The 26,453-nt window shown below is 36.8% G+C and overlaps 1 long non-coding RNA gene across 1 annotated transcript; it reads left to right on the top strand.

Annotated features, from left to right (window-relative positions):
* The first annotated feature begins 14,707 nt into the window (after positions 1–14,707).
* Positions 14,708–18,746, top strand: LOC149172273 (uncharacterized). Its single transcript, XR_016259625.1, has 3 exons — positions 14,708–15,039; positions 15,205–15,354; positions 18,502–18,746. It is a non-coding gene; the product is annotated as an uncharacterized LOC149172273 (long non-coding RNA).
* Positions 18,747–26,453: the final 7,707 nt, after the last annotated feature.

Consider the following 26,453-nt stretch of genomic DNA (forward strand, 5'->3'; position numbering starts at 1 on the left):
CAATGACTTCACTTTCTTGGAGGACTATGTCTGTCCTCCTTTTCCATGCAAGGAAGTTAGATGACCCAACTAGCTTATAGATCTCCTTGCAAAAATGAAGTCATTTTACTAGATTATAATATAGAATAAAAGATACTTACTTGACAAGTGAAGATGAAATATTTAACTTGATCCCTTTGATGGTGGTCGATGAAGATGTCTTAGTGCCCTTTTGGATGATATTCTTCCAAATGAAATCCCTTCTTCAATCAAAGGAGATTTCCCCTTTTATGATGATAACTCCTTCGATCTAGATCACTTTGATGATGATGATTAATGATGATGTCTTGAAGCTTACTCAGATGATATTATTTAAGGATAAGGAGGTACCTGATTCAATTGGATGGAGATTTCCTTATAACCTTCTTCGTCTTTAAGATACTTCGACTTCTTGGTGGTGAATGAGTGCAGATCAAAAATTCTTCTAGGTTTTCGACTTTCTCCAAGATGATGTGATCTTAGTCCTATAAATTCTTCTCTTAGATGTCTGTACTTTGGGTTACCTTGCTTTGTATATCTCTTCAACTTGATGAGGGTCTTTGTGGTGTTTTAGTGATGACTTAGAGGATCCAAAACTTTTGCTGGTGTAGACTTCTTCTTTAATCTAGGGTTTGATACTTCGATGTAGATCTTGAATTTACTTTGATATCCTTCAACTTGCTTTGATGCCTTTCTAAAGATTTTATCCTTGAGTGTCCCTTAATAACATTCCCTTCCTTGACTTTGTCACCTTTTCTCAAAACCATGTTGAGAAATCTAGGGCATCAATAGTTAGGTGATTTCCCTTCGATTAGTAACTGCTTGTGAATGATTTTACTTATTTAGAATATGATATTATTCTTCTTATATTATTAGTGTTCTTCTTCATCAAACAGTAACCAATGCATAAACATAAATAGACAAGAGACACATAATTTAGGCTATCAGCCAGGGCCAAAACCTATCATTCATTGAGAGGAAAAGCTGCACAAATTCTTCTTATAGATATTCCAATTGATGAATACCAAGAGAAAGAAAAATACCCTTGACACTAGAGTCCTCCCAAGACCAAGTCACTAGCCGCCTCTTCAATTCTACTCTTCCTCTTCCTCTTCCCGAATTCCTTCAGATTCTTAGCCTCTTCTTGTAGGTCTGCATCTCCACCAAAAAAACCCTAGATGTTTTTCGGTCTTTTTATAGTCTCCGCAAGAAAGAGAATATTTTACCTCCTTATTTGGCCTCCTTGAGTGAAGTACCTTCTTAAACTTGATCACCCTTTTTCTCCTGCAAACTTCAGTCTATCCTTGTCAACTTTCAGACCTACAATTTCTCGCAAGTGTGAGGGTAATCTGTCCTAAAGGCAGTCCTCCAATGATGAACCTCTCTTTCGCTATCTTTGATTCCTCCTTCGTTGATCTAGAGACTCTTTTTTGCACTTCTTCTTAGACTTCACTGAATTGTTTGTCTCCAAATGAAGTCGAGCCTGGGTATATATACTTTTTTGTCATGACATTTTAGGCCGAAATGATCTTTTGAGTAGGCCGACTTCATATTCTAGGAGTCTTCCTCCGTTGTATGGTGTCTTGATGAGGGCTAGTGACCAAACTCTTGGAAGGTGCCTTTACATAGACAAATATGACTCTTTTACAAAGTGTAATATGCCTTCAATACATGAAAATGACTCTTTAGACTTTTATGACTATATGACAAAATTCCTAAGAGCTTACAATGGGAGCCTTTACTAAAATAAAATCTCTTGCTCATCAAACACATGATGCAAGCATTACAATAATTTTATTTTTATTCTTTACATCTCTTTACATAAAATCACAATTTACATGTTATTATGAATACCAAACCTAGTTATACTGTTCAACATAAATAAGATGAACATGAAGAATGCTGACTAGATTCTCTAGAGTAGCCCAACAAGATTGCAAAAGTTCATGACTAAATGATGTTTTCAAAATTATGGTGGGGGATATCTTAACTTATCTCTTGTTGGCTTATATGTTTCCTTAATATTCTGCTAAATTGTCATAAGTTGATGAATAATAGCATAGGCATGATAAAATGCAAGAGATAAAAGAGTGCAAGGATGCACATCCTTCAAATATACATTAAATAATGATATGTTATATGCAAGATGGTATGCTAGGTGCATACAATAATTGATGTGCATCCATAAAAACTCTTATTCTGTTGTCATAACATGATTCAGATGGCTAATGGTGGTTAATGTTAAACATATGTCCACGAGTATGTTGAAAACATCATTGGGAAACCAATGAAAGTGTTGCATGTGGTCTTGAGGAACCAAGGCTATGGAAAATAGGGTGTTGATGAGAGAATGGTGCAAGTGATACCTATGTTTATTGATATTCATGTTGTGACAATGTTCTGATATCCACAAGATTGCTAGTGAGTTCTAGTTGTAGCATGTTGGTTGATGATTATGAGTTGGTTGTATATTATTTCATGGCTACTAGCCTTGGAAAAAGGTTGATTTTAAAATTTGATGATGCTTATCTTCGTAAAAGCCTGATTTTAATTGATGATGCTAGTCTTGATAAAAGGATGATTTTAATTTGATGATGCTAGTCTTGATAAAAGGCCGATTTCAAACTTGTAGACACGTTGACTTGCATTTCTTGATTCTTGGAACGTGTGACTAACATGAATTCTAGATGCGTGAACAACCAAAAATCAACATGCTTGGTATTAACATGACATGATAACAATTGATTGGTTTAGGCTAATATAACTTACAGTTGAGCATGTGTTTCAAAACATAAGAAGACTCAATTGAAGCAAGAAGTAAAAGCGTGTACAACAGTTCTATCAAGCTAGGGAGCCTTTGGTATGAAATATTGCAATGATTTTTGCAATGCCTGCTAATTGAAATGGTGAATTGAAGTGTTAATGAACTAAAAAATATGCATTTCTTGGTCCTAACTTATTAGTATTGTGGAATGAATGTTTAATTGTGTTATGAAATGCTTGAAATAAATGTGATGCACATGTATGATACTATTTCAATTTATTTGAACCAAAGTGATAGAATTGTTATGAGTGTAACAATTCAAACTAATTTCGGGTTGTTGTGAATTTAATGTAATTATATATCTATCTATGAACATTTACAAGTGTTGGATGATTGCAAGATCGGGTTGTAGGTAAAATGTTGGAAATTAAGCCACCATGACATATTAACACCACCTCCAAAGGAGCCCAATAACATAATTAAAAGTCTCACAATTATGAGATCAAAATTCTGGATAAAATAAGGATTAGGTAATTAAAAATTTTGGTTTAAATATATCTATCTAGTTAAAATATATCTATCTATTAACACCACCCCCAAAGGAGCCCAAAAACATAATTAAAAGTCTCACAATTATGAGATCAGACTTCTGGATAAAATAAGGATTAGGTAATTAAAATTTTTGGTTTAAAATTTTGAGTATATCTCATGAATTGAATGTTGTGACATAGGTTGTATGATGAAGCTAGGAATGCAAGGTGCTTTCCAAGGAGGTTGAGAAACCACCCAAGGTTCTTGTTGTTGGGATGTGAAACCACTCTTCGAGTGTGTCACAGCTAATAAACCACTTGTAATGAGAAGAATGCATGGAGTTATCATGGGGTTCTTGCCAAGGATCCTAATAAACCACCCAAGGTGCTTGTTATTGGGTTGATAAACCACTCTTAGTGTGATTTCCACAACTAATAAACCATTTCTAATGAAAATATTACATGGAACTACCATAGGGTTCTTGTTAAGGAGGTTGATAAACCCCCCAAGGTGCTTGTTGTCGGGCTCATAAACCATAATAAAAGTGCTTTCCACAACTGATAAACTGCTTGTAACAAAAATATTGTGTGAAGATAACATGGGGTGCTTACCAAGGAGGTTGATAAACCACCAAGGTGCTTGATTTTGGGTTGATAACCACTCTTAGAGTGCTTGTGACAACTGATAAACCACTTATAACAAAATTATTATGTGGAGAAAAGTGGTTTGCATAGGGTGCTTGCCAAGAAGGATGACAAACTACCCGTGGTGCTTACTGACGGGTTGATAAACCACTCTCGGAGTGCTTTCCATAGTTGATAAACCACCTATAATGAAAAGACTATGTGAATGGAAACAACACAAAGTTTGTATTTTCCAAGATTGGATAATGCAACAAGGTTGTTTAATGGGTTCCAAGTTTCATGGAACACCTTTGGGAAAGAGAGCAAGAATGGCCCATTGCTGACATTTACACTATATTTGTGCTCTTGATAATGTTGGTGAGCTTAAATGGAAAATGACAATGGAAAAAAGGATTATAACATGTGAACAACATGGATGATAACATGATGAGTTCAATTAATTCTTGAATATTGCAAAAACATAAATATTAGTTGATAACATTGATGATGGAAGCAAGGTAAAAAGATAAAAGAAAGGAATGGGGTGAGAATTCCTTTGGTTGAGTATCAAAATTATCATTTCAAATTAATGCATGCTCTACATGAATACCACGAGGTTTTATAAACCTTAAACCTATCTGGCATGTGAATGTGCTATATTTTATGAATATGTGAATGATGAAAGGAATGTATATGCCATGCCTTTTTACTTGAAAAAATTAATTTCATGAATCATTCTTGTGGAATGAGTATTGATTATGCTCATAAAAATATGATGAATATATGGATGGCATGTTCGAAATAAGATGATGAGGGTATAAAAATGGATCTCTTGTCATGCAAGGGATCCATTGAGAAAGTGTGAAGTATTTTTGTTACTTATTATTATGATCATTTATGTCCCATATTTATATTATGTATCTTACAAGGAAATGTTGATTGTGGTATGAAAGAATACACTAACAAATAAATGGATTCCTTGGTAAATTAATGAGCGACGTACACTATTATGTGTCTACTTGCATTTGATAAACCACTCAATGCAGGAGCAAAGAGAACGCCAAAAAGATAAGTATTGATTATCAGTTTAAAGAAATTTTGTTAAGATTATACTTTAATTTGGTTTAAAGTTTTGATTCGTAATTACTTGAGTTGTGTTTTAATATGATACTGGAGGTAGCACCGCCTACCGTCATCTCTTTGGTTACTGCAAAACAATGTAGTAAGCTCATTTCCAAAACTAGGAAATTTGATTTCCTGATGATACGTCCTCAGGGAAAGAATAAGATGATGGCCATGACCTCCAGACAGGGCCCCTCCACATGACAACTACAAATGGAAAAGGTTGTGGAGGAGTACGGGGACATCTTCACCTCCCTCGCAGGGGTTCCTCTGCACTACCAGGTCAAGCACTCCATCGATCTGACCCTAGGTGCGTCGCTACCCAATGGACCAATCTATAGACACTCCATTCTGGAGAACGACGAAATGAAGAGGTAGATTCAGAAGCTGTTGCAGAAAGGTCACATCCAACCGAGTTCATCGCCCTGTGGGAGCCTGATCATGTTGGTATAGAAGAAGGATGGGAATTGGAGACTCGATATTGACTATCAGGTGCTAAATAAGATCATTGTCTAGAATAGGTACCCGATCCCACGGATTGATGACCTTCTGGACCAACTGAAGGGGGCAAAATATTTTAGCAAGATCGACTCGAAGTCAGGATATCACCAGGTACCAATTGAACCCTCTAATGTGTGGAAGACTAGCTTCAAAGCTAAGGAGGGCCTTTTCGAATGGTTGGTTATGCCTTTCGGGTTGATGAATGCTCTTGCAACCTTCATGAGGTTGATGGATGACATCTTGTAGCTATTCACCAACTCATTTGCAGTGGTATACTTGGATGACATCTTGATCTTCAGCCAGACTTGGGAAGAGTACCTCCACCACATCCGAGGGGTCCATACCTATGCGCACCATTGAGCCATCATTGATTTTCCACGCTAACCCATTTATGATAGTAGGCAAGGTGTGTAAAATTTCTCTCCATACCATTGATATCCCAGTTCGCGACCAATAGGGTAAACGAATCCATTTCATAAGGTGATGAGGCCATATATATTTATGATAAGAGACTTTAGTTTAGAGGTTTTTTGATGTGAGCAAGATCCATCCCATCTTGGCAGCAAGTGCATGTGCAGAGGTAGATAATTCCTTCAGTCCCCATCCACCCCATTTCTTGGGTAGAGCAATATGCTTCCAACCCACCTAGGCAAATGGTTTGCCCTCCTTATATCCGTTCCAAAGGAATCTGCAGCAAACTTTTTGGATTTGGGATAATATTCCTTTAGGAATCCAAGCCAAAGACATCCAGTAAATTGGTGTAGCCTCCAAGATAGATTTTATGAGGACTAATCAAACAACTCTGGAGGCCTGTGGTTCCAATTGTGTGAATGTTTTTCAATTTTAACCACGAGCCAGATCCAGTCAACAATCTTGTAACAATGAGGTTTAATCCAGAAACCCATATATTTGAGGCCATCCTCTAGATGATGGCTCTAAAAAGGAAATTTCTGATGAGCATACCTTGCTTCATGAAGAGATGCATGAGAGAGAGTAATGGTAGATTTTGTGTGGTTTTATTCCATACCATTTTCCTTGGCAAAGAGTGTGAGTAGTTCATAGAAGGTAGAGGTGTCCCTTATGCTTCCATTGAGGAAAATGAGCACATCGTCTACAAAGAGCAGATGAGTGAGGAAGCATTGGTCAGATATTTTGAGACCTTGTGGTCACCCATCCTACTTGGCAGATGCACTTAGTCTATTGAGGCCTTCCATGGCAATCAGAAAGAGGAGCAGAGAGAGTAGGCATCCTTGCCGAAGACCCTGCTAAGTATGAAAGAAGTGTATTGCTAAGCCATTTATGAGTACAATAAAAGAGGATGCGGTGATGCAACACATTATACAATCGATGAAAGGAGGGGGAAAGCCTAGGTGTGTAAGAATCATTTTAATGTAGTACCAAATGACCCAGTCGAAAGCTTTAGCAAGGTCAATCTTGAGGATGGCCCCTTTTAGCTTTTTGGTTTTCAGGGAGTGAAGGGCTTCCTGCGTAGAGGCAATAGCCTCATGGATTTTTCTGTTCTGGAGGAAAGCAAATTGCTTAGGGGATATGTGACTAGAAAGAATGGGCTTGAGGCGATTGGCTATGATCTTATAGAGACAGTTACAGACCGAAATGGGCCGGAAATAATTGAAAGATGAGGGGGAGTTGGATTTGGGGATAAGTGCGATGAAAGTGGTATTGATGGACTCATACATACACCCGGGTGTCTTGCATTCCTCCACCACCCTGAGCAGGTCCCATCCAATGGTCTCATAAAAGGCGAGGTAAAATTCAATAGTCCAACCATCAGGCCCTGGAAATTTGTCTTTTTTAAACCATTTTAAAGTGCTTTCTAATTCCCCTTGAGAGACAGGGGAGATGAGTTCCTCAACCTCATCTGGGTCAACAGACCTGGGAAAGTGTCCTGTAATCCGAATGATTTTAGCTAGAGAGGCACCAGGAGGGGCCTTGAAGAGTTTTAGAAAGTGATTGTTTCCAAGATGGGACAACTAATTAAAGGAGGTTTCCATACCCTCATCCTCCATGGGCATATTCCAAATAGTATTACTAACTTTTCTTCCCTTAGAAAAATTTTGAAATAATTTTGTGTTCTCATCTCTTGCTTTTAACCATACAACTCGACTATGGAGGTGTCAAGTTTCTTCCCTCTCCCTCAGTGTTTTTGTTCGTTGTTCTTCCAACTCAATGAGGTGGGACTTAGTCTCTACCGAAGTGAAACCTCAACCTTGTTCATCCAGTAAATTGGCCAAAGTATGTTCAATAGTGCTGAGGGATTGTTCATCCCGGTCTCTTTTTTCCTTAGCCCATAAAATGGATAGTCTCTTAATCTCAATGAGATTGGCACAGAAGCCTTCCGCCAAGGTTCTCCCCGAGGTTGGTGGGTTTGATAACCAAAATCTGGTGACCAATTGAATATATGAGGGGTTTGATAGGCAAGTAGAGTTGAATTTAAAAGGTGCCCTTGGTTTCTGAGAGGGGCCAACAATCTCCATGAAAATGGGGGAGTGGTTTGATATACTACCAGAGCCAACCCATCGTCTGTATAGGGATATTTTTTGCAGCAAGGTATCCTTGATGAGGAAATGGTTCAGGCGCCTAGCCAAGGTAGCCTCCCCTAATCCAATGGAGAAGTTCAGATCACCACCCAAAATTATATAATTCGAATTGGTAATGGAGAGATTTAGGAGATGGTTCTAGAAAGCCTCTCTATGGTGACTGGACCATATATATTGATAATCCAGATATCCATGCCCAAGTCTGAGGAAAAAATATCCATGTTGATGAATCCAACACGACCGCAGGAAGCCTTGAGATGAATAGTGCGAGGGTTAAATCCCAGGGCCAATCCACCCAATCGAACCATGACATTAAGAGACTGGAAGGTCCATCCTAGTTTCAGAGTTTGAAGCACACGCGAAATATGGTCAACCAACCCCATGGTTTCTTGTAGAAAGATAATGTCTACATGCTCAGATTCAAAGAGTTGTCTGAGGGCTAGATTTTTGGGAGAGCTAGCCAGACCCCGACAGTTAAAGGAGAGACACTTCATGGGGGAGAGTTTGGAAGGATATTCAGTGCTTTAAGTACCCAATCAAGAGATTATTGTTTGCCTGAAGCCACTTCTACCCCGACCAATAGAATAACCCTTGACATATGGGATTTACACCCTCTAGTGGATTTGGGAGCGTAGGAGGGGGAGGTCAGGCCCAACCTGGAGGAAATAGAGCACACAGGATGGTGAGGGAAATAGGGATCGAGGTTGTAAGGGTGCGGGAGTTCAGAGATGGACAATGGGGCAATAGGAGAGGAATGATCCGAGGGAGGGAAGGAGGGAGGAGTAGTCGAGATAACAAGAAGGTTTGAGATGAGGGGGCAAGGGATGGAGAGTGAAGTGAAATCCGGAAGAGATGCAGATTCATAATGCATATGCAATGCAAAAAATGTAAGATTAGATTCAAAAACAGAGTTAGGGAGAGAAGGAGTTGCTAGGATGGTTGGTAGGGAGGCTCCAAAACGAAGCTAAGGAAAAAATTTGGAGGGTGGTTGTAGCTGCTACAACACTTGGTGACACACTGGTACAACTCCAACTCCCTGAATGGACATTGTTCATGAAAAGCAAGTCTAACACCTCCGGAAGTATTGTTCAGTTCTCTATTCATCTTGGTTTCCACACTTGCTTGATTGTAAGATGTAGCATCTGCCAATCTCTTGGTCAGTCGACACACATTCCAAGCCAAGAAAACACAATTGTTTCGATTGGGCATGAGGGGTATATTGGTACACAAGACATATGGTCGTCAAAGGGATGGAGAGTGAAGTGAAATCCGGAAGAGATGTAGATGCATAATGCATATGCAATGCAGAACATGTAAGAGTAGATTCAAAAATAGAGTTAGGGAGAGAAGGAGTTGCTAGGATGGTTGGTAGGGAGGCTCCAAAACGAAGCTAAGGCAAAATTTTGGAGGGTGGTTGTAGTCGCTACAACACTTGGTGACACACTGATACAACTCCAACTCTCTGAATAGACCTTGTTTGTGAAAAGCAAGTCTAACACCTTCGGAAGTATTGTTCAGTTCTCCGTTTGTCTTGGTTTCCACAATTGCTTGATTGTAAGATGTAGCATCTGCCAAGCTCTTGGTCGGTCGACACACATTCCAAGGCAAGAAAACACAGTTGTTTCGATTGGGCATGAGGGGTATATTGGTGCACAAGCCATATGGTCGTCAAAGTTTTATTTTCATCTCTAGTGTTGCTCTGCTGCCAGCAAGCCTGGACAGTACCCCGAAAAAGTCACACAGGAACACAAGCATCACTCCGCTACCAGTGAGCCTAGTCAGTACCCCGATGGAGTTACTTGCATCACCTCTCTGCGCAGGAAGCCTTTCTCTTCTTTCGCCTTATTCATCTTTCATTTTTTTGAAGTTTGTCACATTTTCATTTTTTAACTGTGAATAACACTTATTCATTTCAGAGGCAGAAGAGGGATCCTGACTTATTGAGAGAAAAAGAGGTTTTTCCTTCAGAGAAGTAGTTTATGTATACCTTTGACGTGCTTGTTAAGGTTTTCCCCCTCACCTTACTCTACTTGACTGAGCTCACAAGGATTAACCCAGAAAAAACCGACTAGTGTAGGTGACACTAGTTAGCATGCAAGCGTTGTGTTTTCACCAAGGTTCACTTCGAACAAAATGTATTTTCCATCGACGTATCGTGGACTGAAGATAACAAGTTCTTCATTCAGAGGCAAGACAACAGATAACCAAGTATTGATAACTGCACATATCCTCTCGTACTTTACCTTGCTAGTTTCAAGAGTCCATATGGTTTCATGCAAAACTAACCTATGGATGTAAACAAGCAAACAAACAACAAAAAAATAAAAGAAAAAGTAAATTCATAATGAAGTGAGAAAGAAAACAAGCAGGCAAGAAAGCAAATGAATAAAGTAAAAAGCAAACATGCATGCAAGCAAACAAACCAAAAGCAAACACTACTCCTACTCCTAAGCTAACTGTGCATGGGTCTGCTCATGTGAAGTGATACTTCCAATGTAGCCACCAATGCATTGGTTGACCCATGTTGGTGAAGGTATGGTTCACAAACAACACAATTGTGTGAACCAGCAAACAAGAAAGATATAACAATGAAGACAGACACATTCCGAGTTTAAATGCGTCCACAGAACATAAGTGAGTGCAAGTGCATGGCATGCAGTCCGTCAACTTTCCATGATGTTGTGCAACACTGTGTGCAACTGTTAAGCATACACATACTCTTAACTGTTACATGCAAGAAAACGAAAGAAACAAAGACAACTTGCGTTGTGCACGTGTGTTTTCTATGTAAGATTCCTCCAATGCATGAGCGATGGGATTGTGTAGTTTGAGTGGACGAAGCATGATCTGTGTGTGAGATTGATCTTCAATGCATACAGAAGAGTGATGAGGAGACTTGGGAATTTTAACAATTTCCTGATCGGAAGTGAAACCAACCTCAGGACAACTCGGGCTTGACATAACCATCAGCTCGGTCTGAAGTGCCTCGATAGCCTGAGGGGTTTCAACTTCGTCGACACGTAGATCATCATAAACAAGTGGCTTTGAAAAATCAATAGCGATAAAATCATCATCATGATTGAATATAGGGGTAAATAGATCACAACAGCTACGATAAGAGAAATCAATGATTTCATTGGCATACTCATGATCTAATGAATCAAATAGAGGTGTAGATGAGAAGTGGAAAAATTCACCCTCTATGTTTCTGGAAAAGGTATATGAAAAATCTAGTGGATTTTCAAAGAATGATTTTTCCTCTCTGTTGTCGGATGATGGACTGAAATCTGGTGCGTTCTGGGAATGATCAATAATGGGTGCATCCATATATGGAGATATAAATGCAAAATCAGGGATGACAGAATCACCAAAGATGTCAGGGAAAAATGGAGGAGGTGCAGACAGAAGGGAATCATCCTTCGCTGCGAGTTGATGCTCAGGATCCCAGTCATACTCTCCATGAATGATAACGTAGGTTAGTTGTGCAACACCAACTCCATCGATAGCTTGATCCTCATTCACAACAAGTGTAGAGTCCAGAATGGAAGAACACAAGACAGTGCAATTCAGAGGATCAACAGAACACGAAGACAAAGGTTGAGGTAAGACATGCATGTGACAACCCATGGGCTTGGCAACTAAATATGCATGAAAATTGAGAGAAGTGATGCTGGGAGGATGTGATAGTTGAAAGGATGTGCGTGCATGTTCTCCCACATCACTCTACAGTGGTGGAGTTGTTTGATGAGGGGACAACGGACAGTCACTTGTGACAGCAATCGTGTCCCTCTGTGATTGTGCAACTCCATCACCGAAGAATGTTGAGTGGGGCTTGAGCTTGAACTTCTTTTTAGGATTGACAAATTTGGTAAGGAAATATTCAAATATGTCCATGAGATACTGGAATATCATCTAACCTTTCGAAGCTTGAACTGCAACACACGGAAGCGGCCCCAAAAATCCATAGGCGATTCTTGCGGGGTCTTCCATTATTCTAACAGTCTTTGGTCAAGAGGTTTTGGATCAAAATGATGGAAACTAGATTCAATGAGATCACAGAACTACTCAAGTGAGTGCACGCTGCCAGGTGGCAGACTGTAGCACCACCGTTGTGGGGATTCGTGAAGTGTGTATGAAAGCAGCAGGCTGGCCTCTTCATCAGAGCATTCATCTGCATTATCAATAATTGCAAATAATTCTTGTAAGTACGCAGGCCAGGCCACTTCACCTTCACCATCATACATGAATTCGGACAAGAGATCAGAAAACTACCTCATGATGTCGAGAGGTTCGGCATGCGAAAAACATTACGGAGGGATAAATGTGACAATATCCATGATAGATGTGCTAAGATTCAAATTAAGATGAGAGGACACAAATTGTCATCTGGTGTCCACCTAAATGGTAGTAGGTGCTTCCATGTTATCCTCTAAATTGGAAAATCCAAATTCACATCCTTGTTTATTGACATAGGTACCTTGTCTTCAAGTTTGTAGAGTTTCCTATAATGAACTTCGTCAATGCATAAGAGAACTTCGTGCTATGTTTTGACCTTTCCACGAGTAATTTCCCCATGATGGTTTTGACTTGAGAGTATAGGCCAATGGTTTGCATGTAATGAATCTCTCTTATACAAGTGTTTCTAGTGTTGGGGATTTGATTTCTTAGTTGTTCCCAAATTTCATTGTATCATGAGATAAACCTTCTCTCCATCCTACACTCTCCCTCTTCTTGGTGTATCTCCCCGTGAATTTCCAAGTGGACATTGGCAACATAGATCGAACGAGAGTGCTTTCTAATAGGTTGCATATTGCACTTTTGAGCAAGGGAGGAATGAACCCCACTCAATGACCCTTGCATCTGAAAGGATGGTGAACTCAAGGAATACTAAGATAGGACAAGGGATAAAGAAATAGGGAACAAGGGTTAAAAGTGAATAAGGCAAGCAAAACCAACCTACCACGACTAATGGTACTAGGATACTCAAAGGAAACAATGAACCACCAAGGAGTTTCCTAAAGGGTCTTTATGTTGACCACCTCGATGAAAACATAAGCAATGGAAACTGTCAACCAACCTCAAGGAAAAATAGAGGAAGCGAGATTGAAAGGTTGCGTTTTAAATGAAGTGTAAGGGACCTAAACTTAAGCAGAACAATGCACCTAGAGGTGACCCAAATATAATAACCATAAATACAGACAAAACAACGAGACAAGGACCAGAGCTAGAGCTCCAAAGAAAACAAAATCAACAAAAATAAAGCTAGGGAGAAGAAGACATCGAAACCAATCCCCTGAAGAAATATTTGTCACCGTGACTTGAGATATGTTGATTAAAGATGAATAACTCTTTGATGAAATGAAGTAGAGAATTGTATCCAAAAATCCACGCTACTTATCTTAATCCTAGACTTCCTCCTAAGCCAATTTCTTAGCCTAAATTTGCAACACATCAAATAAATCACCTCAAACATTCCCTCAACGCAAACAAAAAGTTGGTTTGGCCTTAAGAGCTAGATACAAGGGGAGTAATCATTCCAAATTGCAGAATATTTCCTTTCTCCCATCTCCCAACAATTATTACTTGCCATGCCTCTCTTCACCTTCATTACTGTGATTGCAAATCCATCGCTATTTGTACTAGCTTTAGAGGAATGGAGCATTGACGTGGCCACCAAACCATCCAAACACTAACCACATTAGATCCAATCATTAATATGTTTGGATGAATTAACATCTAGATTGTTTTCCAAGTGTGTGGGTGGTTATGGCCATGATCTCCACTCATTATAACATCTTTAAACATTATCATGGCTATATGTCACCCATATAGGAAAATATATTATAAAATTATTTAATATTGATGAATTCATTATTTAAATTGTACTAATATATATATATATATATATATATATATATATATATATATATATATATAGATATATATATATATATATCCTTTAATGATTAAATTTTATATGTATTTGTTGCCCATGGGGCTTTGGATTGATGGTGAATGGGTGATAGGTCACTGGTTCAAATCCCCCTACTAAAAAAATTATATATGTTATTACATTTCAATTTTGTTTTATTTTAATTATATATTTTATTATGTTAATAATGCTTATTTTGAATTTGAATAAGATAGATGATCTTTATTATAAAACAAAATATATCTATTTTTATTATATTTGTTTGTAATTTTTTTCGAAAAAAAATTGTAAAATTAATTTTATAATTAATTTAAAAAATAATTAAAACTAATTTTAAAATAATAAATTATGTAAAAACTTGAAATTAAATTATTAATAAAATTAAATTTAAATATTAAGAATAGCATAATAATTTTTTTTTTATTTTTTATAAAATTAACTAGTTACACAGTGAATAACTGTCCATTTCAAAAAAAAACCAAAACTACAAACATCACCCTCCCTCCTACACCAGCCTCATCCTCCCTTCCTTGCCTAACGTACTACGCCAGCCTGTCAACGACGGATTTAAAAGTTTTAGGAAAACTGCATATAATATCTGCCATTAAATTCAAATGTATGTTAGATAAGCCGCCTTTGTTAAACGAGGAGGGAGCGGCATTGGGCAGTGGAGATATTTTTGGTCTTTGTTTGCCGAGTGATCCATTGAACTTGTTTTTGTTTATTGTGTTGTGTTAGGCATGGCCATGTCTGTTGTTTTGTTCTGAATTGTTTGTTTCTAATTGCTGTGTTGTGATTTTTTTCACTGTTCTAGTATTTTATTATTTTCTGTGTTATTTTTCATTTGATTCTGAATTTTGTTGGCTCGTATGAAGGTTCTTTTGGTTTTTAGAGTCAGGGTTATTTTCTATTTTCTTGGGTTTGGATATGTGAAGGGAGGATATGAAGCTATGATCCGAAGTATGATGAAATTAGCAGATTGAAGATGAGGTATTCACTCTTTTATTAGTAATCTATGTTTCATTACTCATGCATGTAATCTATAATAATTGTGTACGATATTTTATTCCTGCCGCAGAGTTTCGGGCCTGATCTATGTTTGAATTGTAATAATGTATGTATTCTGTAATAATTGTGTGAGGTATTTTATTCCAGGGCAGAGTTCCGGGCCTGGAGGAGAATCAGAGGCAGAGTTTTCGGGCCAGAGGAGAAAACACGGAGGTGGGGTTTTTGGCGCGGAGTAAATTTTTCTGTTGGTGACCCAGCCCTGACCTTAACCGCCGAAACAGAATTTCGCTGTTGCAGGTAAGATTTTCACTTCTACAACTAGTTTTTAAACAAGGTATACTAGACTGAAGTTAGTATTTGACCTCAAGTTTACATTTATAGAGTGCTGATAAACATTAAAATCCATGGGTATACCAATTTTAAAATGAACCTTTGTTTATTTTTTACTTTCTTAGTTTTTGTTAAGTATTTAGGAAATTATTATATTCCCCAACCCTGGTTATTCTGCTTTCTACCCAATTGCATTTGAACATAATTTCTCTATTGCTACCCATTTGCATTTGAACATAATACATCAGGCGTTAGCAGGGGTGGGGTATCGGGGAGGAAAATATACTCCCAGCTGCAGGGGGAGTCCCTTATCATGCTCTACAGACAATTCCGTTGAACCCTTCATTGTTAAGTAGTGATTTGGCTTTACCTGATTGATTATGTGGAGTGCTCCCCTTATTTAGGGTTTATTAACCCTTAGTTGTTCAGGTGGCTTTACCTGATTGATTATGTGGAGTGCTCCCCTTATTTAGGGTTTATTTCTTATGCTCTGTACATAAGGAGTTTTTGGAACTGCATTTCTCTGTATGTATTTGTTTGCATGAACTACTCCTCCTACTGTTGGGCAAACCAGTGAAGCAATAGAATATACAACTGCCATTGATGTTGCTTCTTTACTAGCTACCCTTGCTTCTTTCGTTCCTACCCTTGCTTCTCTCGTTCCTGGGGCCTTAGCTTATTTTGTGGCTGGTCCTGGATGAAGTGTCCATGGGGTTGATTCTATGTTGCGGAGCCCCTTGTCTTGCTTTAGCTAAAATATTGATCACTTAAGTGAATTTTAGCATAAATTTAAATCTATTAGTAGTGTTTTCATATTGATCACTTAAGTACATATGGGCATGACCTTTTCACTAAGAAGACCGGTTTTCCTGGTGAAGACCTTGGCAACGATTTGGGGTTGAGATTATAGTGGGGCAATACCGATTCCCTCTATACCCTGCATTTCACTTCAATAGTGGACAACTCTGTTCGCAGCTCGTTATTGGATAAGAATACCCACTTTCTGAGGCTGTAGGTGTTGCACTAAAGGCCCTCGATATGACATTAGGCATTAAAGCATAATTTAGAGGCCAATTGAAAGAGTTAGGTGCAATATGAGAGCCCGTGGCGACCTAGGAAATATTTTAAACCCAGATTCGTGGCCGAACTTAACGGGTTTTGCGTCATCAGAAGGTCACGGAGCTCGCAGTGTATTGGGTCAGGGTTTATCACCGAGATCCATAGTGTGTCGCATGGAGAAATTCTTTTGCTGAAGCAATGCATAGCATCCACAAACTTTTGTGTGATGCTATACCTCAATTCATGTAAGCCGAAGAAGATTAGAGTACGTCTCAGTTTCCCTCATAGTTTTTTATCTATATAACCATAAACAAATGATTGGTTGTGAGAATCTCTTTGATGAGAGCTGTTGTTGTACAACCGTCATTACCTTTGGCCGGTGAGAGGTTGCACTTCAACATATATACGAATCATAACAAGTTGCATCACCAATATCGTATCTCAAGAAGTTGCATCAATATCGAACTTCCTTGTTCTTACTTACTGTCAGGTCTAAGGGCATCCAAGAAATAAAGAACTGGTTATGGGACATGATATTCTTCTCAATCTCTATCCCAGTCACAAACATCTGAATCCTAATCTTCATCACCAGTTTTTGGGATTGCGTCTCTCTGTATGTTTTTGTTTGGATTAATTGCATCAACTACTTGTCCCGCTGCAGGGCAAAGATCAAGAAACTCATAATCTTCACCACTAGATTTTGGAACTGCGTCTTTCTGTATGTATTTGTTTGGATTAATTGCATGAACTACTTGTCCTGCTGCAGGGAAAACCAACAGAATATACAACAAGCTCTGGTTCCAGTTTCTTATTCTTTCTGTTTTTTTTGACTTGTTGTCACGTGAATTGCATGAAATACTTGTCCTACTGCAGGGTAAACCACTGAAGCAACAGAATATACAACAAGCTCTGGTTCTAGTTTCTTGTTGTTTCTGTTGTTTCAACTTGTTGTCTTGTTAATTGCATGAACTTCTTGTCCCGCTGCCCACTGAGGCAACAGATCTGGTTCCATTTTTTTTTTTTTCTTCAGCTTGTTGTGTTCAGCTCGTTGCCTTCAACACGATTCCTACACTTTAGATGAAGTGAAGATATTTTCGAATGAAATCCTGATATAGTATTTTATAGTCTTTAGGACTTATTAGAGATTTGCTAGTGAAATCATAATATATTATCTTTTTTTAAAAGAGTAATTTATTTCATAATGTAGTAGTTTTTTTAAAGAGTAATTCGCTAAATAAAACTCATATAAAATCAATAGGTCTTAACTTAATCAAAAACTGCATATAAAATCAATAGGTCTTACCTTCTACAGTTGATTCAGCTGGATTTTGATTTACTCTCTGGAGTGTACAAAAGTCGACCATCAGCTTTCTGTTTCAGATTATTGCTCTTTCATGTTTTCTTCATATAGCAGACAGACAGTTCATATGTGAAGGTCAAGGTTGTAAAACTGTTTTGAAGGTCAAGAATGTAAAACTGTTTTGAAAGCTCATCTCTCTGGACATTTCGGTTTGATGCACCGGACGTGAATTTCTCTTTGGTAAAAAGAATTCAATAGGTTTTACCTAATGTAGCTAGATGGGTATTGTTGAGCAATTTACCAACGGTGTTACTGTAAGTTTAGATTATCTGTATTTAAGTAAAATAAAGATATGAATAGGCATTAGCATTTTTGGTTTAAATTGCTAAAATTTAAATTAATGTGTTTAATGGTAAAAATCTATATATGCTTTTATTTGTTTATTATTTTTTATTTTCAATTCAGGGGATTTTGCAAATTTCAACCATGTAAAAATTTAGATAATAAATTTATTAAAATTCCTTATTATTAATATGTTTTCCTTCTTTTTGGGTTTTATGCAAGAGAATAAAAGATGATTTGGACTGACTCCTAATAAAAGGAGATGGAATGTGATATTAAATTAGTAGTAGAAAGATGGATAGGTGATTTTTCAAATTTATCAATATATAAATTTAGATAATATAAATTTAGATAATATGTTTATTAAAATTCCTTATTGTTAATATGATTTTCCTTTTTTGTGTTCTATGCAGGAAAATAAATGATGACGCGAGATCATAATACAAGGAGATGGAATGTGATATTAAATTAGTAGTAGATAGATGGATATGTAATCACATGATATATAATTTTACTTATTTACTTGTAAATTATGTTGAGGAAAAACTCAAAAATCTACCTTAATAAAATTAGTATTTATTTTTGAGGGAGGGGTTTTCCCTTCCCTAGAGCCCTCATCAAAACCATGGCCATGGCTATTGGTGAGGCATGTCTTTATTGGTGAGGAATGTTTTGTGTGTGTGTTTAGATTTTTATTTTTTTATTTAATTTTTATTTCTATAATGGTTGTAGTAATAATGGAAAACAATAATACACATGACGTGCATGGTGTAATGGTAGGTGATTGATGTAATTAAAAATCAGGAAAATGTAAAGGTCCCGCACTCGCTTACAAAAAAAAAAAAATGGAAAACAATAATAATATCTTGTTTAAATATGTTGATAAAATTTGGTTGAAATTTCAATTATATTATTTTAAAATTTAATTGTGAATTTATTATATATTTTTACCTTGTCTTGAAAATCAATTTTATAATTACTTGTATTTTAACAATATGGTTTTAAATTTATAATATATGTGCTAATTAATTGATATTTAAGATAATGTTATAATTCTTTTAAATAATATGATTATTTTATAAACTCTTTCAATCAATACAATTTCCAATTTTCAAAAATTTAAATGGCTCCTAATATCCCAATACATCTAAAAAATACATGACAATAATTATGAATTCTTTACAACCCTTATCAAACACTCTACATTTTCAAAACTCATCACAAATATTCCTTTTTAAATCAAATAAATATATTTAATTGAAAATAATATTTTAAAATTTACTCTTAAATAAATTAATTAAATATAAATTTAAAAAGTTAATTTATTAGATGTTTTATGATGATATAAGTTTAGATCTCTATTTTTGTGTTACATATGTGTTTACTTCTTTGTTGTATTGTGTGTTTATTTGTTTGTTGTATTATGTGTTTTCTTGAAAATCAATTTTATAATTATTTGTATTTTAATGTTAAGGTTTTAAATTTATAATGGATGTGTTAATTAAATGATATTTTAAAATAGTGTTATGGTTCTTTTAAATAATACAATCATTTTGTAAACTCTTTTAATCAATACAATTTACAATTTTAACTCATAATGTCACAATATATTTCAAAAATACATGACACTACAACAATAATGATAAATTATTTACAACCCTCATCAAACACTCTACATTTTAAAAACTCATTACAAATATTCCTTTTTAAATAAAATAAATTTGTTTAATTGAAAATAATATTTTAAAAATTACTCTTAAATAAATAAATTAAATATAAATTTAAAAATTTAATTTATTAGAAGATGTTTTAGGATGATAGAAGTTTAAATGTTTGTTTTTGGGTTGCATATGTGTTTACTTCTTTGTTGTATTATGTATTTATTTGTTCGTTGTTTTGTGTGCTTGTTTGTTTGTTGTGTTATGTGATTGTTTCTTTGTTTTTGTTATGTGTATAATTTTACACATAATATAATATGTTGGAATTATATTTCAAATGAGTTGAGTGTTGTATTTTAATTTATGTTGATGTTCAATTTAATAAAATATATACATCTTTTTTGCAAGTACCACTAATTGATATGTAAAAATTATATTTCAAATGAGTGAAATGTTGTGTTTTAAATGTGTATATTTCTTGTATAATGTGTTTGTTAAGTGTATTTTATTTTTGTGTGTTTGTGCAATAATTTTATACACAATGTTATATGAGAATGTTACCTTTCAAATGAGTTTATTTTTGTATTTTAATTTATATTTTGATTCAATTTCACAAATTTTAATTGGTATACATTGGGAAAATATAAATAGGCATAACAATATGATGATACATTTGAAAAATATAATCATTACGACATCATGACTATGAATGATAAACATATGGAACATTTACACTTACATTGAGTTAAATGCTTAATTCTATTAATATTGATGTTCCATTTAATAGTATTTGTATTTTGATTTTGTATTATATGTTTGTTATTAATTGTATTATTATGTGTTTGTATATTTGTAATAATTTTATGTATACATAAAATGATATGCAAAAAGTTACATGTTGTATTTTGATTTATATTGATGCTTAATTTAATAAAATTATTTTATGTAAGTATTATTAATCAATACACATTTCAAAAATATAAAATTAAATATTGTATTTTAATTTTAATTTTGATTTAATTCAATAAATTCTAATTCTTTATTAAATAATATACATTTAAAATGATGAATGATATATTGAATTGGTATTGATGTTGAATTTAACAATATAGATTTTTTCCCAAGTATTATCAATCAATATATATTAATATAGCATGATATAATTATGAATACTTTGTATTATATGTCTATTATTATCTCATAATGGAGACTTCTTTGATTCATGATTAAAGAAACTCTTCGTGAAAAATCACATCAATGTCTTAAGATGGACGTGTTTCAAAGCCCTACTAAGGTTCATAATCAAGAAAAAGATGAATAATAAGATCAACATATCACCTAATTATAGTATGAGATGCAACCATAAATTCCAAACACATAACAAATTAAATAATACTATAAAATATTTTAATAATATAAAAATAAACATCTAAAAAAGGTTTATATTATTATTAATTATTATCGTCAAATAATAGATAAACTAATTAATTAGAAATTGTCAAGTAATGTACAATTGACAAATACACATGACTATGAAGTCAAGTATTAAATGTTGAAATTTAATTTATATTTTGGTTTAACTCAATAAATTTGATTTAAAATGATTAATGGTGTATTTAATTGATATTGATATTGAATTTAATAATATAAGCTTTTTTTCCCACATATTATCTATCATTATACATTTTAATATTTTGTGATATAAATCAAAATATCGCATATTTTTATTTTGTATAAAATGTTTTTTATTGGTATATATGTTTGTGTTTATATATAATAAATAATTTTATGCATACATAATATTATATGCGATAAGTTGAAAGTTGTATTTTAATTTATATTGATCTTTAATTTAATAAAATTATTATTATTATTTAAATTATCAAGTGATATACATTTCACATAACCTTGAAGTTAAATATCATGATTAATCTATATTGATGTTCAATTTAACTTAACGATTGTTTTCCATCAACATTTCAATATTTTATCATACAATTCTAAACGTTTATATTTGTTTCCTATTATGTGTTTATAATGTTATACATTAATAATATTATATATAAGAGGTTCAATATTATATTTTAATATTAAGAGCTTAGATTGCCTATTGGTCCTTTGAGGCAATAAAGAGGCCAATCACTTGCCAAATGACTTTCTTAGTGGAGCTTCTATTTTGATGGGCATCCATTATATCAGAGTGGGATGGGAGGGCTAGCATTAGTGCAACCATTGTGGTGGAGTAAAGTCTATTTTGTCCCAATTCTAACATTGAGAGAGGAGGGAGGTAGGAATGCCTTGATCCCTATCTAGATCTATCAACGAAGCACTTAGTTTGGGGTCGTGGTTAGGCATATGGTTATCCATTTTATTTCCCTCTCGAAGAACATGAGAGAGGAGGGTGGAAGGAATTTGAATTAGGAGCTTTGCTATGTTTGTTACTCAATCTCCCAATCTCAAGCTCTTGATTGCTTGGGATGGGTTAGAACCACATTGGATTCTTTGAAATATATTTATTATTATTTTCAAATTTCCCTCCATGATGAACTTGGAGTAACACTTTCCTATGGTGATGAAGAGGACTTGTTCAAGTGCCTAAATTTCTAAAACATTGTTGGTAGTGTGACTGATTTCTCCAGCATATATGTGAGGGATTTGAATGTGTGTATTGTCAAAGAAATCTCCATAGCTAGTTAGACCTAGATTCCCTTTGGAGACATCATCAAAATTTTGTTTGATGAAGTCAATGAGAGGGGGAGATGAGTAGGTAGGGCTAGAGGGAGAGGAGGGAGGAGGTGAAGGGACATAAGAGAAGAGATGACAAGAGAATCCAAAGGAGGAGAGGATGAATTTTTTGACAGGATTACAAACCCAATCCTTATCAACCCAAGAAAGCAAGAGAAATGATTCCCTTAGGTTGTTGAGAATAATTTGCCAAAGATTGTGCAAAGAGTGTTTTGTTTTTAAAAACTATTTCTCTTTCCAAGTGTTCTAGAGGAGGAAACAAGGGAGCTTGTTCCATGCTTAATTGGTGATGTGGTTATGTTGTAGCGGCTACAATCACCCTCCAAAATTTTGGTTTGCACCAATTTCGGAGCCTCCCTTGAAGAGTTTCACTTGATGACTGCACACACTCGGGTTCACTCCGTGAGCTCGTGTGAGTCTTTACATCCGCCTTGCTTGTTAATTGCATTCAAGTCTCTGCATGTTGATGTCTAAGTCATGCTTGCGACCATGTTTTGGCTATGTTCAAAGTCTTCACTTCGTACGTGCTTGTTGTGTTCGCTATGAAAGTATTTGTCGCACTCACACATGGAGTCACATTCAGAGTCGCGCAAGCATTGTCTTGATCAATGAACAATCAATCATGAGTGTCGCGCTTGTCACTTACATCGTCGGTCAGTCTTGTTGAACATGTGTGTATGGATGGTTTGGTCGTTTCATTGTCAAGTCATGCGAGTGTGTGTTTGTATGATCACCTATGCATCTTTCGATTGTTCACACACTTGGCCATTTTTACTGAAGGTTATGATGACTTGACTCCCCTCTGATAGCCAGACCATCACCCTACCATCAACTATCAACCAGAACAGCGCAGAAGCACCAAGCTAATCTTTTCGAGCTGCATTTCCCACAAGCAATTCAATCATCTATCATGTTGGCCACCTAGATAGTTGGACCCGACAGTCACCCCGATGCTGACTCCACTCAAAAATTGCGCAAAGGCCACTGACCTCTCCCGCTCAACTGACCAAATAAATTGCGTAGACAGGCCGGACAGACACCAAGTGCCCATCCCTGTCTCCCTCAGAAAATTGCATAGTTTTCCTAGCCAGTCATCTCGACAGTGGACCAATTGTTCATCTCAGAAATTACGCAGTGTTTATGTGCAGCCCTTCCGCTGCCCATCAGCTCAACTCAGCTCAGAAATTGCGCAGAGATGATCAGCAGACCGACCTCTCGGCCTTAGTGCAGTTTTCCTTGCCAGCAGACCGGCCTCTTGGCCTTAGTGCAGTTTTCCTTGCCAGCAGCCCCTAGCAGCAGATTGCCAATTCCCTCCAGGAATTGCGCAGTTTCTGCTGCCAGTGACTCCAACAACCAACTGGTAGTTCCCTCTGGGAATTGCGCAGTTTTGGCTGCCACTGACCCCAGCAGCCAACTAGCAGTTCCCTCTGGGAATTGCGCAATTTTGTCTGCAAGTCTCCTGGGCAGTTCCCCAAAAAAACTGCGCAATCCCTGCCTGCTAACCCTTCATGCAGCTCGGCCCGTTCCTTTGGAAAATTGCTCAAATCTGGCTATCCATCCCTGATGCCCGTTCGTTCTGAAAAATGCGCAGAGCATGCTTGCCTTGCCTTTCAATAGCCTAGACTGTTCCTCCCAAAATTTGCACAATTTTGCCTCCGAGCCGAGCCAGACCTCGCAGACTGTCACTGTTGACTCAGATTGCCCATCTCCATCTCTCAGTGAATCTTGTGCAGTTTTCATTAGCAGTGCCTAGAGCCATTATCCCGCATTGCAGCCTTGCTCGCTCTCCTAGTCTACCTGTCATGGTAGACTAGGAGGTTTTGGATTTGATATCGTCTCATCATGAGTGACTGCAGGTACAGGTACACCAACAAACATGAAAAGACGACGAATGGGATGAACAAATGGAGCACATGCAGAAGGACAGATTCACCAATGAACAAACAAACGAAGTATGCAAAGTAGACAAAGGCGACGAACATGCACTTTTGCAAAATGATGAGCCTGTCAAGCCTTTCAACATGCAAGCAAGGAACAACATTCTAAACCTTCATCAAGTGAACCAATGACCATCGAATACTCTGCACACTTCTCCATGCGGAGGTGAAGCTATGATACACCATGAAGACATCTATCACCCAACAATACTATATTTCAACATGCACTCCAATAACATGAATGTACCAGCATTGTCATGTCAAGTCATATCGAGTCACGTCATGAGTCATGTCGCCCACATCTCCACTATGGGCTTGTTGTCAATCAATGTGATGTAACATGGAAGTCCAAGAGACCCACTTATTGAACAAAGAGTCATGTAAGTCGAAAAGTCATGGAAGTCAAACGGTCATGAGGGTAGTCGAACAACCACAAGGGTCAGTTTCACCCTTGGCTATAAATACCCCCTCATTTTTACATGCAAAGGAATTTTCACCTCAGCTCCTCCCACATAGCCAAGAGAGTCTGTAATCTTTTCTTTGAGGAGTAAGTAGTGGCTCCAATGCCCTGCACTCGAGGTTAGTGATGTATGGTGTAATGATGTGTCTTGGAAATTTCACTTAATTCAAAAGCTTGCTAACAAGCCAACACATTTTCACACATGTATTGTATATGTTGTAAGACTGATCTTTAACACTTGTAATGCATGTTGCTTTAACCTGTGTTCTACATCTGAACTGCTTCATTTGTTGTAATGCATAATCTATTAATGGAAATGTGTTGTATATGATGTTAATGTTGTCTCGCCCATGTAGATTGATCTCTCGGACATCAGACAAACCTTTCACATGAAGCTTGTTGTAACAACCGTTGCACTCATTCGGATTGATCTGTGAGTGATGTACGTGTTATCTTACCTTGTATTTTGTGACTGTCGCATCCATGTGGATTGCTCCGCCAGAAGTTGTGCATGTCCTGTTGTGTTGTGTGTTCCTAGCAGTGTTGGGACTGCTCCCAATCAACCTGGAACTCACTTTCACCCTCTCCCTCGACAGTGAAAGAACCATTGACACAAGTGACACTTACACTCACCAGGCACACGAACCTCACTTCTCGAAGACAAAGCGAACCACTCTCCTGTGTTGACAAGCAACAGTTGAGGCAAATCCTTAAGACAATGGCAACCAAGCCATCATATCGGATGGGACTCCCACACCAAATGGTGTGAGGTCTAGTTGGGACTTCATACCAGGGTGATCCCCTGAATGTTGGCAGGTCTAGCACCATCAACATAGGAGGGAAACCAGTTGTACATGGCTGAAATTCCCCTCACACTCACTCATCAATCATCTGGTCAACGTAGTAACTTGCACTCCCTCTCATGTGACTATGCAGTTGGTTACTCCTCACCACCCAGAATTGAACACAAGATTTCATATCAACACCTTCGCTCCGTCCAACCCGTCACTTGCCAGTTTGTGAAAGCAGTCAGACTGATCCCAGGCATACAACATCTTCCACACACATCTAGGAAGCCAAAAGCCACTCCCACAGGAGTTGTTGTATCATCAGTGGAAGAAGCATTCCTTGCCATGCTTGAAGGTCTAGAGGAAGCTATTGAAGACAGAGAGGGACCTCCAATCTTCCTTGAAGATGAACAAGCCACTCTTGTGATCTTGGGATCGAACTCCGATATAGGAGGTGGAGGGGAAGGAAACGAAGGAGGTGGAGATGGAGACAAACCAATGGAATCAGATCCGAAACCATCAGACTATGAAGGAGAGGAAGAGGATGAAGAAGACGAAGAGATGGCTGACCCAAATCTTGAATGGAGACTGAGGGATCATCTGCACAAGATGTCGAAGTGAGCAAAAAGAATGAACATCAAGTTCAACCCTAACAATGCGGTGAAGGCATAAGACCACTTAGACAACTTCTACCTATAGTTGTAGACCCTTGAGGTACGTTATGATGACGTAGCATGTAGATTGTTCCCATGTACCTTGGACGACTGCGTAGCTGCT

The sequence above is a fragment of the Pinus tabuliformis genome, chromosome 4_2 (genome assembly GCF_031772625.1).
Source record: "Pinus tabuliformis cultivar Carrire ecotype Pingquan chromosome 4_2, CPIR1, whole genome shotgun sequence".
Lineage (NCBI taxonomy): Eukaryota > Viridiplantae > Streptophyta > Pinopsida > Pinales > Pinaceae > Pinus > Pinus tabuliformis.